This window comes from Panthera onca, chromosome B2 (genome assembly GCF_046562875.1).
Source record: "Panthera onca isolate mPanOnc1 chromosome B2, mPanOnc1 haplotype 2, whole genome shotgun sequence".
Lineage (NCBI taxonomy): Eukaryota > Metazoa > Chordata > Mammalia > Carnivora > Felidae > Panthera > Panthera onca.
In genome coordinates, this window is record NC_138343.1 from 133,914,218 (window position 1) to 133,932,123 (window position 17,906).

General features: G+C 40.3%; 1 protein-coding gene across 4 annotated transcripts in view; it reads left to right on the forward strand.

Moving 5' to 3' along the window:
- The first annotated feature begins 3,182 nt into the window (after positions 1 to 3,182).
- The window catches only part of TAB2 (TGF-beta activated kinase 1 (MAP3K7) binding protein 2), a 90,790-nt gene continuing 76,066 nt past the window's right edge, over positions 3,183 to 17,906 (forward strand). For all 4 annotated transcript variants that reach the window (XM_060616867.3, XM_060616869.3, XM_060616868.3 and 1 more), the window contains exon 1: positions 3,183 to 3,579. The gene's annotated coding sequence lies outside the window, so the exon portion shown is untranslated. The remainder of the gene's footprint in view (positions 3,580 to 17,906) is intronic.

Below are 17,906 nucleotides of genomic sequence, written 5' to 3' on the forward strand. Positions count from 1 at the left end.
CAAGCTCCAGGCTCTGAGCCATCAGCCCAGAGCCCAATGCGGGGCTCGGACTCGCGGACCGCAAGATCGTGACCTGAGCTGAGGTCGGACGCTTAACCGACTGGGCCACCCAGGTGCCCCAAAAGAATCTATTTCTATCGCTCTGTCCACCTTACAACTTTATTCCTCTTAGTCAAGTAGAGGAACTCTGCTGTTTAAGGCTCCTTGGTTTTTAAAACTTTTCACTTTGCAATGATTTCAAACTTAGTGAGACATTGTAGGAATAGTACAGAAATTCCCATATTCACCAAGGCTTTAAAATATTTAAACATTTCTTAGAATTTAAAAATCATCCTGTAGTTGCCAGGGCTGGGGGAGGGGAGGGAGGATTAGTTTTTAGTTGGGTTTAGAGTTTCTAATGTTGCAAGATGAAAAAGTTTTAGAGCTCTGTTGTACAATAATGTGAATATACTTAACTCTAGTGAACTGCACACTTAAAAATGGTTAAGATGGTGAGTTGTGTGTGTGTGTGTGTGTGTGTGTGTGTGGTTTAACATGAGAACAGTTAAACCATCTTGGAAAAATAAGTTATAATTTTGTTATAGGCTCCAAAAAGGAAAATATCTTTTCTTTTATCCTGTGAATTATTCTTCCAGAAATCAATCTGTTCCTGTATTTTCAAAACCTCACTTTTTAGAAGTCCTTCCTTATGGCTCATTTAAAATTCCATATTTTATAAGGGAAGCCCTTTTTCATCATATTCCAACCTCAACAGAAATACAATTGATTCTTTAATAAAACTAATAATAACCTAGATTCACCAATTTTTAATTTTATCCATCACTGTCTGTACATGTGTATGGGAGACATGAGAGATGTGTGTGCATGCATATGCATGTGTGTGTGTGTGTATGTGTGTGTGTGTGTGTGATTTATTTTTTCTGAACCATTTGGGAAAAAAAATCCCATAATGTCCACTTATCCTTTAATATTTCCATATGTTTTCTTATGAATAAGGATATTCTCGGACATATCATATTCGGGGAAATTTAACATCGATACAGTAGTTTTATCTACTCTGCAGTCCATATTCCAATTGCATCAATTATCCCAATAATGTCCTTTCTAGCAATTTTCTCCTCCGGTAAAAGATCCAGTTCAAAATGTACATTTTGCGTTTAGTGGTCATGTCTCTTCAGTTTCATTTAATCTGCAGCTTTGTTTTGCTTTGCTTTGTCTTATGACATTGATAGTATTTTAAGAATACAGGCCAGTCGTTTTACAAAATTTTCTCCTTTTTGCATTTGTCTGATGCTTCCTCACAATCAGGTCCAGGTTAAAGCTCTTCAGTGTATGTTCACACCTATCATACTCATAAGTTTATAAAGCACTCTGTTTCTCTTAAAATATACACTTATTTCATTAAATAAGTTTTCCTAAAAATATAAAATACACAGTTCTACCATTTCAAAAACAGTTGTTGGCTCTGTGCTTTTTAGTGGTTTCAAAGACAAGTGAAATTTACTTAATAATAGATCCAATTTCTCTAAACTCATTTATTCAATTATTTTAACATGGAGTATGGAAACAATTCTTCAGACAGGACTACTGAATGTATCAAAGTTTGGTGATTTCTTGTTACCCACCAGTGAATAAAACTACAGCATTTCCATTTTTTGAATCTTTATTTTTACATCTCTTATGATATCAACAGGAGAGAAAATACTTCAATTCTGATATTGTAAATAACAAGTACTTTGGCTTTTGAAGTGGTAAAGGTTTTGAGTTGGTTCTTTATTCCAACATTACAGGTAATTTTAAATGATGACTGAGGAAAAAGGAACTGAGAAAAGCCCTTCAACTGTGTAGAAACCTGTACTGCTTAAAAGATACTTTACCAAAAAAAATAGTCATGATAGCTATAGCACTCATCTGCAAACAAAAATAACGGCCCTTCAGAATTTTTCTGGGGAATAAGTAAGAATTGTTTTAAGGAAGAAACTGGCAGGGATATGGACATTTTGGACAGGGACAGAAAAATGCCGTAGTGTTTTGGACACCATGAAAGCACTAGAATCTTTAAATAAATATTTTACATTGTGAGAAATGTCTGAGTGTTAAACACTTTTTTTTTTTAATAGGGGAAATTAAACAAATATTTCTTTAAGAAGATAGAAACAAGTCTCCCCTTCTCCCCCCCCCCCCCCCCCCAAGTTAAAGTGTCTTTGGCTCTGCTTCTAGGACTTCTAGGAACGTGCAATTAAAATAAAATCGAAACAAAACCCTTGCAGCATTTCGATTTTTTTTTTCCCCCAAGCGCTCTAGAAAACTCCGAGTCCGACTCTTTTTTCAAGTCTCAAAGGTGGGAGTGCCGACGCTTCCAGGACTTCTCCCACACTCTCTTGGGACTCCGGACTCCGGGCTCCCGCTCGGGTCACCCCGGTCAGCCGACGGCCTCCGCGCAGCCAGGCTCCAAGGGGGTGTGTCCCGGCCCCCGGGGCGGCCGGACACCGCCTCCGCCGTGGGGCCCACCTGCTGCCCCCTCCGGCCCCGGGCGCGCGGGAGGCGCTGAGCTACCGGTGCGCCGGGGCCACCCCCAGCCCGGAGCGCGGGGCCCCTAGCCCGCGGGCGCCGCCGATCGGGGGCAGGTCCCGTCGCCCGCTTCCGGACGGGCCGTGCCGACGGAGCCGGGGTTCCTTTCGCCTTCCAGCGCAAACTGCTACCGGCCCCGTGGGGTGGGGGAGCTTGCACTTTCTACACGCACACACCCACGCACGCACCGACATACAGAGCCCTCCAAAGTATGAGAGATCGGGATTTAAAAACGTAGGATCCCGGGCCCTCCCCGAGCTCTTTGCGCCGGCGCCCCCTCTTGCACTGCCCCGGCGGCGGCCCGCGCCAGTCCGCGTCGCTGATCTGTGTTCTCCCTCCGGCCTTCACAAGGCGGGCGTGGAGTCTGCGAGTGTCGGGGGAGGGGTGCAGGGCGGAGAAAGAGCATCCCCGCGCCGCCGCTGCGGCGGCGGCCGCCGCCGGCCGGCTGGGGGAGGCCTCGTCACAGCCGCCGCCTCAGCAGCGGCCGCAGATCTCGCGGTGTTTGCCGGCGGCTGCGCCGCCATATTGTGTGACAGTATTTTGATTTGCACTGGGCTGGCGGAGCCGCGGCGAGAGCGAGCGAGAGCTGGGGGGGTGGGGGGAGGGCAGGCGAGCGCGAGGGGGGTGGGGGCAGAGGGAGGTAGGGAGGCCGAGCGAGCCGGAGCCGAGGAGCGGGGAGCGGCGACGCCACCCAGCCAGCGTTTTTGATCTGCAGCAGCCGCCGGCGGGGCGACCCAGCCCGACCCCCTCCCCTCCCCTCCCCCTCAGCCACGAGCGGCGGCGGCGGCGGCCGGAGGGAGTTGGCGGCGGCGGCCGATCGGAGGGGCTGAGCGGGGAGGGAGGGAGGGCTGAGGTGTCCCCCCTGCCGGGTGGAATCGGAGGCGGCGGCGGCGCTGGCGGCGGCCGTGGTGGTGGAGGCGGCAGCGGCGACGGTGGAGACGGCTGCCCTAGTGGGAGAGGCGGCGGCGGCGGCCGAGGAGGAGGAGGGGGAAGCGGCGGCGGCGAAGGGTAAACGGACAGCGCTGCCGGGCCTCGGCGGGATCCCCGGTCCCGGCTCTCCCCTCAGCTTCCCGCACCCCCCTTTCGTCTAGAAGGGGCTCCGCTGACTCGCAGGGCCCTTGCGGGGCGTCCGCTTCTTCCTCTCACTCTTCCTCCCTCCGCCTCCTTCCTCCCCCAGTGGCGAGGAAGAGTGGGAGGCCCCCCCAAGTCCTCCCGACCGGGTGGGGGTGGGGAGTGTCGGGCCGGGCCTGGGCTCCGGGGAGTTTGTGTGTAGGGGGAGGGGGGCATTCATTGCAGTCGGGAGCCGGGGAGAGCCCCGGGTAGGGGAGGGTGCCAGGGGGTGGGGAGGGCCCCTGCCTGCACCCGTGCCCCCGGCCCGCCCCTCAGGCATGTGTGAGATGGGGGTGGGGGAAGGAAAACTCCTTTTTGGGGAGCCGGAGTCCGGTCAAGATGATTTAGCCAGGGTGTTGGGGTTAGAGACTGAAAGAGTTGTGTGGCGACGGTGGGGGGGAGAACTTCGTTCCCTTTGCAGTGTTGGTTTTCTGCAGCCTTCTTGAAATGGGGAGCAAGCCCCGCTCTGAATATGCGGCCCCCTCGATTTCACTGGAGAGTTCTAGTGTTCCGTCCGATCTATCTCCAACCCCTAAGATTGTGGTTGTAGCAGGGAGGTTGAAAGGGTCTGGATAGTGCTGAACAGGTGACAGGTGTATCTTTCTGTTGCTGATGCTGTCGGATTGCTCAGGCAGAGCTGTAAACCAAAGTTTCGGGGACCGTGTGAGTTTGTATTTATGTGTTTGGCCACGTTTCATTCCATATATAGTATATTTGAGATGTTAGGTTTCCATTCTTCAAGTCCGCTTAATTGTTGTGGAGAAATTCTTCAAATGTTTCTGATAAGAGGAGTTTCCAGGAGAGCGGAGGGAGTTTGCAGCTTCACAGGGGTTTCTCAGTAGCTCGTGAAATTCAGGTCCCCCATGCGAGGCTGTTTTTAAGAGCCTTTTATTCATTGGAAAGTTCTTGAACACTAAGGTCGTATTTGAGGCAACGGTAAGGCAGTATGATTTTGCATCCATTTTGTCTGTTTTAGGTAAGTTTGTAAAGGTTCGAATTTTAGGGTCAGGTTGATTCACATTTTATAAAAGGAATTGGGGCTGTGCTTTAGCTCACTTAAAAGAGTATGTTGCTTATTATGCAATTTCAGACTTGGCTGAGAATTTTGGTGGGCATGGAGTAGAATTTTTGCTTTCAGTTTTTACACTATTAACTGGTTGCCACACTTTTCTTTATACAGTAGCAGAGTATTGACACCTTTTTTTTTTTTTGTAACCGTGAAATCGTGATTGGTTTTAATAAACCTGCAGTTTGAAACTTTAGTTTTGAAACCATTGCATTTTCTAATAAAGGAAGACATGCTTTTCATCTTATTGTATGTTTTGGCTGAACACTTAAATTAGAAACAATGGAAGGAATTGTCAGATAAATGAGCTACAAATTAAATTAGGGCCAAGTTAGTTTAAAAGGGATCCTGAAGCATTTAAAAACGTGTATGGAACAAATGTATTGAGTGATGGTACCATCAGTGTGTTAACAGGAAATAGAGCAAAAATTCCAGTGATTCAGAACTTCTGTTGGGGTTTTTTCTCCTTTAAATCTAATCAGTTTCTAATATAGGGTGCTTATGATTTAAATCTTTGAAGGATCAACTGAAAGTTGAATGTGTTAATTAGATGAATAAGTCATCCCCCGAACAGACTCCATTATTTCATTTTTCTCTTGGGTGCATGGAATAACTTTTTCTAAGTTTGAAAGTATTCTCAAAGGACAATGATGAAATGCAGCCCTTCAGCTTCTCTTCAGTGAACTGTCAAATGGTAGAGACTGTGCTTTTGTAACTCATTAAGAAGTGGGTAATGATGGGAGTCTCCTCGGATACAGATTTCCTGAAAAATACGTTTTAACTTAAATCAATCCTGTTTGATTGCAATAACATCTATATTTGGTCCTCTCTTTAATGGAAAGAAGCACCTGCCTTCAACTAAGGATTGTTTAATTACTGCATCTAATGAAATGAAGTTTTTAAACTCTGCGGCGTTAAGCAAGCACTACCCAGATCCCCAGTTAATGTCCTTGAGTATTCCTTCATTAGTATTAGTAATATGGGTAAATTGTCTTAATGTGATTAGTCTGTGTCTTGACAGAAATAAAAGTATTCTATTTCTGTCATTTTCTCTGTAAGGAAAATTATTTTTTCAGAATACTGTTTAGGATGAAATATACACATCTATCTGTAAACATGCCGCATTTTGAAAAATAGGTGTAATGTAGACCATTTACACGAAACTATGTTTCATGCCAAAAATTCCTTGAGGAATGTCAGAATTTTCTAAAACATTTTTAAGAGACATAAACTGATCAAGACTTAAAAGTTTATTTTTAACAATCAAACAATCATCAACGGAAATTTTGTCTTTTGTACATGTTTTGGAGAAAAAGTACCTGGTAATCTTGCCAATATGTAACGTTTGTAAATTAAACTGATTCAGAAAGGCTTCGATTGCAGTATATCTCTACCTGGCCAGGTTCCCATCACCCAGAGGAGAATAGTGGTAGCACTTTTCATTGTTTCACTTCTGTCATGTCTGTTTGGTCCATCTGAGACTGGGACTGAGGCAATAACAGAGGCCAGTGTGAAGATTGGGGCAAAATAATAATGAGGAGATAAGGGATTATTAGCTGAAGAGTTTTAGGCAGCTGGAAATACGTAGATGTGGGTAGTGGTGGCTACCAAGCATAGGAAAATGATCATGCTGAACTGTACTGAAGAGATTTGCTCTGAATCTTTTGAGGGACTTTGGCCATATGTATGTCATCTTATTTTATAGAAATGGTAAGGATTTGGAGACATTGAAATTGTATGAAATTTAAGTGTATATTTGTTCATATTATTTACCTCTGGCTCATATTTCCAAAACACAGTAGTTTAACATTTCATTTCTTATGATTCTGGTCCTAGGAAATCAAGGACACTTGCTTAATCAGAAAGCTTAAAAACCAGAGGAAGTATCTTAGGGGTAGCCAGTATTGTATTTTTAGCATTCTCTTTTGTTGACCACTAAACTTGACTATGATCTTGATAGAGTCATAGATTAAGAATGGCTTTCTTTTTCTTTGTTTTCTAACTATTCCATCCCTCAAAACAATGTTTAGTACTAAGTATAACTACTAGCCTTCTAGCATTAAAGTTAAGCATTTCACTTAGACTTTTCACTCTGAGTTTTATTGACTCATTTTACAGAATATGCTTCGTTTCTAATTTCTTAGTCCTCAGAAAAGGAATGAGCTACTGTTAAAAGCACAGTAAAAAGTGTCAGCTGACACCTTGATATTTCAGAAGAAGATCCAGGTCACAATTGCCACAAACTAAAATCATAGATATTAATATCAATGAAATATAACTGAAATTGGATTAAAGTTTAGGCACTAAAAAGTGCATTTGTTCAAAATATAATTTATATAGACCCCTTCCTTATCTCTTGATGCCTGATAAATTGCTGAATATCTTTTGATTTGCTCAACATTTTAAATGTAAAATTTTAATAAATTCTTCCTGCATTTCTAATCATCTGTTCCAGTTCAAAATTTGGTATCAAGGGAGTGATGAATTTTTTTTTGACCTTTAATAGCTTTATGTTAGTCTTGTTAGTGTTTCTTTCATAGTAAAGGAAAGAAAAAGAAACTAATATTTACTAAATGGCTACTGAATGCCAAGCTTTCGTTCACAAATATTTATTGAGCACTTACTGCGTGCTAGGGACCTTTGAGATGCAGGTGATGGCAGCAGTGAATGACATAGACAAAATAGCTGACCTCGTATAGTTTACATTTTAGTAGTAGAAGACAGATGAGTAAAATGAATTGTCTAGGAGAAAAAAGTACTGTGGAGAAAAATAAAAGGGGGTTGGAGAATGGACATCGTTTATTTGCTGTTTTCACAACCGTGAAATGAACATTATCCTTGATTTCAAAAGCAAAAACTATCCACTACATAAATTTTTTCTTTAAAAATATACTTCATAACTTGTGAACATATTTATGTTTGTACTTTGGAGTTATAGTTCAGGGGTGCCTGGGTGGCCCAGTTGGTTGGACGACCGACTTCGGCTGAGGTCATGGTCTTGCAGTTTGTGGGTTCCAGCCCCGCGTCGCGCTCTGCTGAGAGCTCAGAGCCTGGAGCCGCTTCGGATTTTGTGTCTCCCCTCTCTCTGCCCCTCCCCTGCTCAGGCTCCATGTCTCTCTGTCTCTCAATAATAAATAAACGTTAAAAAAAATTTAGAGTTCAGTTGATAGCAATTTTCAAAAATTTTTTAATGTTTATTTTTGAGAGAGAGTGCGAGCGGTGGAGGGGCAGACAGGCGCGCGCGCACACACACACACACACACACACACACACACACAGCCCCCCCCCCCCCCCCCCCCCCCCCCAAGCAGGCTCCAGGCTCTGAACTGGCAGCACAGAGCTTGATCCGGGGCTCAAACCCACGAATGGTGAGATCATGACGTGAGCGGAAGTCAGAGGCTTAAGGGACTGAGCAACCCACGCACCCCAATAGCAATTTTCTATTGTTAGTACTTCAGAAAACTGCTTTGTGGCTCAATAGAAAATCTGGAATCTGCTATCCTGGTTTTGCCAATGATTAGCTTTGTGCTTTGGAGCAGATTACAATTTGGTGGCCTCTCTGAACTTGTTTTCTTCTCTCTAAAATGCCTGTGATATCAGTAAGGTGGTTGTGATTATAAATTACACATTTTGTGTCAATTATCTGATACATAGGAGGGGTTCAGTAAATTGTAACGTTTTTTGTTTACTGCTTATGGGAAAGTTCTGTCAAACAAATACACCTGAAGTTGGTGACCCTTCCAAGAAGCTCTGCTCGCACTCTGTGGGGCATTGTTTAATATATATTTCATTTGAACAGCGAAAGCATTCTTGTCTGATAGCATAAGGATAATTAATATATACCTGTAACCTATAGTCACTAGTACTATCCGGGACACTTGTACAGTTGTCTAGTCAATGTGATATTGGGAGTAAACCTACAGTGTTTTTCTGGTGAAGGAACATTGTGACATAGCTTGTCATTTAGGGTGACAAGCTGGATCACAGCATTTTGACAAATACAAATATTGGGTAAGATTCCCGTTTATGCAAATACTTGTGAAACATTTAGTACAGCGTAGCATATTGTAAGTATTCAATAAACGTTTGCTTTTTTCATTCATTACTCCTTATTGTGTGAAGGGTGTAATCAAAGAGTTCAGAAAGTATTAAGGAAAACTTTTACAAGGATAAAAGAATGCAAGTTGTTGATGAGTTTTTTTGAGGGAAGAGTGGGATAGCCAAATTGCAGTATTTTTCATTTTTATTCTGGGAGATCACTAACCGAGCTTCTCAAGGACAGACTATGGCTTCTTTTCTTTTTTTTAAAGTTTATTTATTTATTTGAGAGAGACAGAGACACCAGGAGCAGGGAAGGGACAGAGAGAGGGGGGGAGAATCCCAAGCAGGCTCCACGCTGCCTGCACAGAGCCTGATGCAGGGCTTGAACTCCCAGAACCAGAAGATCATGACCTGAGCCGAAACCAAGAGTCGGACGCTTAACCGACCGAGCCACTTCAGCACCCCTGGACCACGGCTTATTTTCATTTCAGTCTTAATTTCACCATATCTTTAGTGGCTGGCTTCTACTTAAGAGCTCAACAAATGTGTGTTCGATGTTGAATAGTTCTTAGTTTTTCTTTGTATCACAACTCATTTTGGTAGTAAGCCACTTCTGAGTTTGAAAAGTGACAGTACTGGACTTAAATCTTTGAATCTGTAGTTTAATGTCAGGCAAGATGTCAGGCAAGGTCTTATGAATGCCATGTTTTTGAATCTAGCCAAAAATTTGAAAAATATCCTAGAAATTGAGAGGAAGAAATCAGTTATTTGCAGCTAGATTGGCATTTGTTAACCTAGTCCTATGAAGTTGTTGACATTAAAGTGAAAAAGTGAATAGCAATGTTTACAAGTAGAGCAGAAAATATAGTTCATGCATAATTACATGCTCTTACCTGTTAAAAGACAAGTTAAGCTTCTCTCTTTAGGGCACTTTTGATGAAACTGTCGATTTATACTGGCTTTATGAGTTAAATGGCTCAGTCACGTTCTTACACTCTTACGATGTGGGGAATATTGGTGTTTACACAGAAAAGAGAAAACAACCCACCCCACCCTACTTTTAACAGTAATCATTTTTCATATGCTTAAATCTTACCATCAGCCAGCTTTTTCCTGTTCTGTGGCAAGTTGTCCTCTGCCTAATGAATAGTAATTTTACCTTTCTTAAAACTTAAAGAGTTTTTCAACTTCTAAGACATTTAGTCATTTACACAAACTGTTTCTTGGCTTTTTAAAAACTGCTCCTCATTGCTTTATATTCAAATTTGGTATGTTACAGTACTGTTTTAGAAATGAGATAGAAATACATACAATTGAGTATTTTGATATTCTTGTGGTTTTTGTTTGTTGGCTTGTTTTGAACTGTAATAACCTGCCACTGAAAAGGGATACTTCTACAGTGTGTCAGTGTGAGTGGCTTCAGAGAGAAAGTCTGATTTATCCACAAACAGGTAGAACATAGACGAGGGCATTGTAAGAATTTGTAGTATTTTAATTGCGTTGTTAAAGAAAATGACATTCTTGTTTCACTTAAAAACAAAAACAGTCCTAGTATAAGTCACAGAAGCCAAAAAATAGAGGTTGGGAAGGTCCTGCAGAGAAAGACAGGAGAGAAGCAAGAGTAATGTAGAATTTAACAAGGATTTTGGTGGAAATACATGAATACTGGTAGTTATTAATAAATTATTCAAAAGAATTAATCCATTAAAGCGAGTGACCCCTGCAACCAGTACCCTCAGCCAGTCCTACGAAAACAATTCAAAGCAGTGTCACATTCCTAGATATATTACGGGGGTTAGTGCTACCACCAAAGTCTTAAACATTTCTGGAGGTAACTCTGACCGTTTAACTTGCCTGCTTACTTGGTGCAGAAGACACGTTCTGGGAGAATGAGCGAATTATTGCCCCCTCCCCAAAAAACTATGTGACAGAGTCCTTTTTGATTAGTAAATTCTAAATTAGTAAATTTTGATTAGTAAATTTTAATTAGTAAATTAGTAAATTCTCCCTGGTTTATTAACTGTACCTCTATCTGAATTGTTACATAATATTCAGTTATTTTGAGTGTTACCTTACAGGTTTACTCTTAACATTTATATTTAGGAAAATTTCTTTTGGCCTACCTTAATGGTCACCTTTTCAGTGTTAGCAAAACTGAGCATGTCACAGGTTGCTTCTTGTCAGCCTGCCAGCTGGGCAGGCCAGAGATGACCGCCTGCGTCAACCCTACAGAGCCAATGGCAGTTCAGTGCAATGGTTTTCCATTCCCTATCAATGAGAGAAAATACTTGCCAAGACAGACTAAAACTTGAAATCAGCAACTTGACCTTACAGAACCTGGTTCTCACACTAGGCAAGTGCTTAGTCAGATAAATCAACAAAAACTAATTCTGATATCAACTGGGGAGATAGGAGCCGAAGGGAGTTTACTTAGTTTTGATTCTGTGTGCAACTGAAGAAACTATTACTTTTGACTTGAGTTGATCTCTCTTAACTGGTCAGCTTGTCAACCTCCACCCCCTTTAGCTAATTATCTTAGCTTTTACCATGGTGAGGTTCAGCGAGGTTTAGTAAGAGACCTGGGCTTTAAGGTCACATGAGCCCTAGTTCAGCTCCCAAGTTGTATTGCTATTAGTATGTGGCCTTAGATTAATTGCTCAGACTTTTTGAGCCTAGGACTTTTTTTTAGAAAAATAAGTATGTACACTAATACTTAACTTGCATGGGAGTTTTAATCACATTATCTGTATTTCTTATATTACTTATATACAGACATGGAACCTAGTAGACATCGATAAATAGTCAAAATGTAAAATATATCCTATGATATCCTGTGCTTTTCAAGACAGCTTTTCTTCCCTCTAACTTTGTTAGCTTCATATTGAGCAATTTCTATTTAGTCAGTTTAATTTTTTGAGGTATTAATCTTTAAAATAGAACAAGGCAAATTCTTGTACTTACATTAGACATCTAGCTTATAATTAGAAATAATAATTTTACTTTTGGAATTTTGCTTTGTTAGGGTTTTCCTTCAGGGTACTTACTCCCTTTATTGTTTTCAATAAATAGTATGAAAAGGGAGTAATTTCTATACAGTTTAATTTACTGTTCCTCTTTAGACCAAGGATGAAATAACAAACATCACTGTTATTTTTTCATTACAAAATAAATGTGTAACTTCTTTGTATTTTCCTTACCCATTCCTATGAAAAAGCCTACATTTTTCATTTGAAAGTAGTCCAGACTCATAATTAAGTTCTTTTTAATGAAAAGCATTAGAAAATTGACATGGGTCATATTTGAAAACACCTTAAATATGAGGTTAAATATAATACTATGAAACTTGTGCTACCTAAAAAAAATCTTGTGTTACTTTATATAGAATGATCTTTGTACCTTTTCTGTTTTAAATTCCTAGTCAATGTTTTTTTTAGTTATTTCGATAATACTCTTCTGTGTCTGTTATTTCACATTCTAAACGGATATAGTGCTGAGTTTCCCAACGTTTATTACTGGATGCTTTGATTTTTTTTTTTTCCTAAAAGTTTTTTATTTTAATCTACTGAAAGAACTGATGTGATTGTTGTAGAATATTTTGCTCTACTAATTAGTATTCAGTTCTATTTGCATAAGTAATATTTTAACATATTAACAATACCATTTGTGTTTTTTTTTTTAATTTTTTTTTTAACGTTTATTTATTTTTGAGACAGAGAGAGACAGAGCATGAACGGGGGAGGGTCAGAGAGAGAGGGAGACACAGAATCTGAAACAGGCTCCAGGCTCTGAGCGGTCAGCACAGAGCCTGACGTGGGGCTCGAACTCACAGACAGTGAGATCATGACCTGAGCCGAAGTCAGACGCTTAACCGACTGAGCCACCCAGGTGCCCCAACAATACCATTTGTTTATTGATCATCCAGTAAACCTCAGAACTTTTCCTGGTATTGCAGCAATACAAATAACCTGTTACTGAACTGTAAGTCCAATTGCTATGGTTACTGTTAAGCAGTATGTACCAATCAATCAATCAATCCATCAATAATTGCCTGCACTTTAATAAGTATGTTTAGAACATTTGGTAGTAGCTCTAGAGGTAATAAATACTCTTTGTCTAAATGTGCAGTTTTTGTGAGGTCTGTGGTGTGAACCTAGAAGCACAAAGGATAGTGGAGATCTAACCATTTATCATCGAATAAATAACATTGTTGCAGAGAGGATTATGAGATCTGTGTTGGTCTTTCCAGTGTCCTTTCTATAGCTAAATAGTTTTTCTTTTAGCAAAGTCATGTGTAGTGCATAGGATTATTTATAGACACAAAGGTTCCATTTTTATTTTCCTCAAATACTATTATTTTGAAAATTATGTTTTCAAAATTGTTTAGATGGATCACTTAATGCTACTAATAATTAGGCCAACAAATTTTGCTTTTTTGCCCTTTGCAACAGAGTTCATCTTACATGTAGCAAATCAATAATCAGTTGCATAAGAATTTAAATTGAAGAAGCCTCCCTTTGTTTGTTTATTTATTTATTTATTTATTTATTTAATGTTTATTCATTTTTTTAAAATTTTTTTTTTTTAACGTTTATTTATTTTTGAGACAGAGAGAGACAGAGCATGAATGGGGGAGGGTCAGAGAGAGGGAGACACAGAATCTGAAACAGGCTCCAGGCTCTGAGCTGTCAGTACAGAGCCTGACGCGGGGCTTGAACTCACGGACCTCGAGATCATGACCTGAGCTGAAGTCGGCGGCTTAACCGACTGAGCCACCCAGGCGCCCCAATGTTTATTCATTTTTGAGAGAGAGAGCATGTGCTGACAGTTCAGAGCCTGGAGCCTGCTCTGGATTCTGTGTCTCCCTCTCTCTCTGCCCCTCCCCATTTCTCTCTCTCTCTCTCTCTCTCTGTCTCACACACACACTCTCCAGTAAATAAACATTAAAAAATTTATAACATTCAAATCTATGGTATAAAATAAGATAAAGATAGATACTGGCTTCCATATTCTTAACTATCTGAACTATCCTGTCTTTTATACCAGCATTTCCTGATCATAGGTTTTTATTGGTACTGAGTCATCCCTAGAAAATAATTGTGGAGAAGATAGCAATATAGGCAAAAGAAAAACAAAAACAAAAACTTGTTTTTTTGACAGGAATTCAGAACACTGTGTATGTTCCACTTTAATTCATTGAGCACTTTGTATGTATACTTGCTTGGCTAGTTTTTAAAAGGCAATTAGTGACCTGATAAACAAGGACATTTACTCTTTGGAACTGAAGCAGATGTGTGTAGGCATTGAAGTCAAGTAGTTGCTAGGATTGAAGAGAACAAGTACTTAGGAGATACCTAAGATATAACCATCGTCAAACAAAAGTTGGTGGAAATACAGGTACCGTATATTTGCATTGAGAGTAACTTGCAGTTTACCTTGTAGCTAGCATGTACCCGAATGGTACTTGACTAAGTACTGATGTCCACTTTATGATGATTTTCTAAGGAAATGGAAAAATAAACGTGGAAATTGGAGTTTCAAAAAAACCCTTTCATTTCCACATGGACGATTACGCTTTTTTACATAGGAAAATGTGTTGACATGTTGGTTGGGCTTGCCAGCTTGCCTTTTCTTTTTTCTTCTCTTCTCTTTTTCTTTTTCAGGATTTTTCTAGGCGAAGTGATTGGCTGGCCCGAGTGAGACATCCTCAGTCTTTTCACATCTTCCCCTCACGAACAACGGCGTAAATTGACAGGATTACTGTTCAGAGCCGTTCCTGTATGTGTGCAAGTGGAACAGGGAGTGCTCTTTCGGGAGTGCTGGTTCATGGGAAGATTGAACGGGTGATCTTCACCTGAACCAAACTACAGGACTAGTACTTCAACTTTTCTAGGCTGTCACATGATAGGAAGACTAGAAAGAAACTCCACAGCCTTTGCACACCTGTGTAAAACCCAAGGAATCTTGCCTGATTCTTCCATTATGCTTCATCTCTGCGTTCTTGATTAGTTAATCTAATTCACTTATCCAATAGTTTTGGAGTAGTTTTGAGTTTCTGCCATGTGCTAGGTACTTTCCTAGGTGAGGGGGACGGAAAGAGGACTAAGATACAGTTCTTGCCTTCGAGAGACATGTATACAAACTAGTATGCTATTCTGTAACACGTGCAATGAGAGAGTTATAGATTAGGAGTCTCTAGGAGTGAGCATCTGACTCAGTGAGTGAGAAAGGAATAGGAGAGGGAAATCGTCATAGGAAAGGTGAAGCTTAATCTAAGCGTATGTCAGACAAGGAGTACAAGCTGGGAGGAGAGAGGCTATTTCAGAGAAAACAACATGTGTAAAGGGTGAAAACAGGAAAGTCCATACATATTCAGTAACTATGAGTAGTTTCACTGTGTGTAGGCACTAGTGAGGGGTTACTGGAAGTGAGGTGGAAAATTAGAAGACAGGACATGAAGATACTGCCTGCTCTGTAAAGTAGATTTGCCTTCATTCTATAAATGATGGAAGGCAAGTGCTTAAATTAACATCCTTAAAAAGGTATTTCTGGCTGCAGTGTAGAGAATATTTAGAAAAGAGCCAGGCTTGGGAAGGTGGAGGACGTGGTACCTGGGTGGCTCAGTTGGCTGAGCGTCCAACTTTGGCTCAGGTCATGATCTCTAGGTTCGTGAGTTCGAGCCCTGCATCGGGCTTGCTGCTCTCAGTGCATAGCCCGCTTCGGCTCTTCTGTCCCCCTCTTTGTGTACCTCCCCCACTAGTGATCTCTCTCTCAAAAATCAATTTAAAAAAATAGAAAAGAGCTAGGCTTGGAAGGCAGGGGCAGGCCTTATAACCATGTATTTGGATAAGGAACTGAATTAATGAATTAAGTCAGGGATTAAAGAGCAGAGTAGGAAATGAATTTGAGAAGCGAATACTGAGTGTGAAGTAAAACAATGTCATAATGATCACACATGGCCTGGTTTGAGTACCTGGGTATATAGTGTAGTGCCTGCCATTTACCAATGTAAGACATACCAGGGCAGTAACAAGTGAGGAATATATCTGAGTTCTTTTTGTTGTTTTCAAGGTTCCTATGGAGAGAAAAGAGAAGCAAGACATTGCTTTATTGCGGGGAGGCAGAGAAGAATTCTCTAATTAAATGACATTTGAGTAGGTACCTGATGAAGTGATAAAGGGAAAGAGCTGTCCAAACAGAGGCAATAGCAAGTGCAGAGGCGTTTGGGGGGTGGGAGGGGAGTGCTTGCCATATTCCAAGAGCAGGAAGGCCACACTAGTTGGAGCTGAGAGCGAGGGGAAGGGTAGATGAGATTCAAGTATGTATTCCTCATAGTGTCTTTAGATTGTAGGAAGGACTTTAGATTTTATTCAGGATGTGATAGGAAGCCCTAAAGAGTTTTTACGCATGATCTATGTGCTTTTTTTCTCCCTTCTTAGAACATGTCTATTTGTTTGCAGCTGTATATATATGACTCTATCATTTATCATATGTAAGATTCGTGTAACCATCACAGTCAGGATACAGAACTGGGACTCTTCTGTCACCACAAAAAAACCTCTTTGTGTTACCCTTATATAGTCACACCTTTCCCCCGACCTTAACCCCTGGCAACCACGTGTTCTTTATCGCTATAATTTAGTGCTTCAAGAGGGTTATGTAAATGGAATCATCCATTATGTTATCTTTTGAGACTGTTTTTTTTTTGTTGTTTTTTTTTTTTACTCAGCATTATGCCCTTGATCCATCTAAGTTGATTCTATTTTAACACCAAAGAACTGTACCATTGTATGGATATACCACAAGTTGTTCAACCATGGACTGATAGACTTATGAGTTTCTAGTTTATAAAAATAAAACTGTACAGTTTGTATGTGTGTGAAAATACATTGTTATTTCTCTGGGGTCAGTCCTCGGGAGTGCTTTTGGTGGGTTGTGTGATAAATATATGTTTACCTTTTTAAGAAGGTGCCACTTCTCCAGAGTGGCTGCCCTATTTTACATTCCTACCAGCAATGTATGAGACATCAACTTCTCCACACCCTTACCAGCATTTGGTACTGTATTTTTTTATTTCAGAAATTCTAATAGGTTTAGAGTAACATCTCATTAAAGCGTCCATTTGCATCTCTTTAATGGTTAATTATGTTGAACATATTTTCATGTGCTTTGCTCTCTGTATATCCTCTGTGGTAAAGTATCTGTTCAAGTCTTTTGCTCATATTTCAATGGGATTTTTTTGTTCTCTTCTTTTTTACCCTAGTGAGTTCTTCAAATATTCTGGATACAAATGCTTTGTCAAGTATGTGATTTGTAAATATTTTCTCCTGGTCTGTGGCTTATCTTTTTATCTTCTTAATGGGCCTTTGCAGAGCAAGAAAAAAATAATTTCAATGAAGTCTAATTTATCCATTTTTTTTTCCTTTTGTGGACTGTGCCTTTGTTGTCAAGTCTAAGAACTCATTGCTTAACTTTAGATCCCAAATTTTCTTCTAAAAGTTTTCTAGAAGTTTTACATCTTGAATATATAGATCTATGATCCATTTTGACTTAATTTTTATTTAAGATATGAAGTTTAGATTTAGATTCATTTTTGTCTATGGATATTCACCAGTCTGTTCCAACACCCTTTGTTGAAAATTATCCTTCCTCCATTGAATTGCTTTTGTACCTTTGTCAAAAATCAGTTGGTTGTACTTGTAAGGGTCTATTTCTGGATTCCCTATTCTGTTCCATTGATCTTTGTGTCTGTTTCTCCACAAGTAACTATCTTGATTACTGCAGCTATATACAGTATGTCTTAAAATCAGGTATCGAAGTTCCTCCAGTTTAATTCTCCTTTTTTCAGAATTTTTTGTAGGTGTTCCAGTTCCTTTCCATGTAAAATTCATAAAATTTTACAAAAATCCTGCAAAAAATCCTGGATTTTGCTAGGAACTCCATTAAATGTGTAGATTAATTTGAGGAAAATTTGCATTTTTACTTTGAGTCTTTCAATCTACGAACACAGCATTTCTCTCCATACATTTAGGTAGTCTTTGATTTCTTTCATCAGCATTATGTAGTTTCCAATACTCAAACCTTGTCCATGTTTTGTTAGACTTCTACCTAGGTACATTTT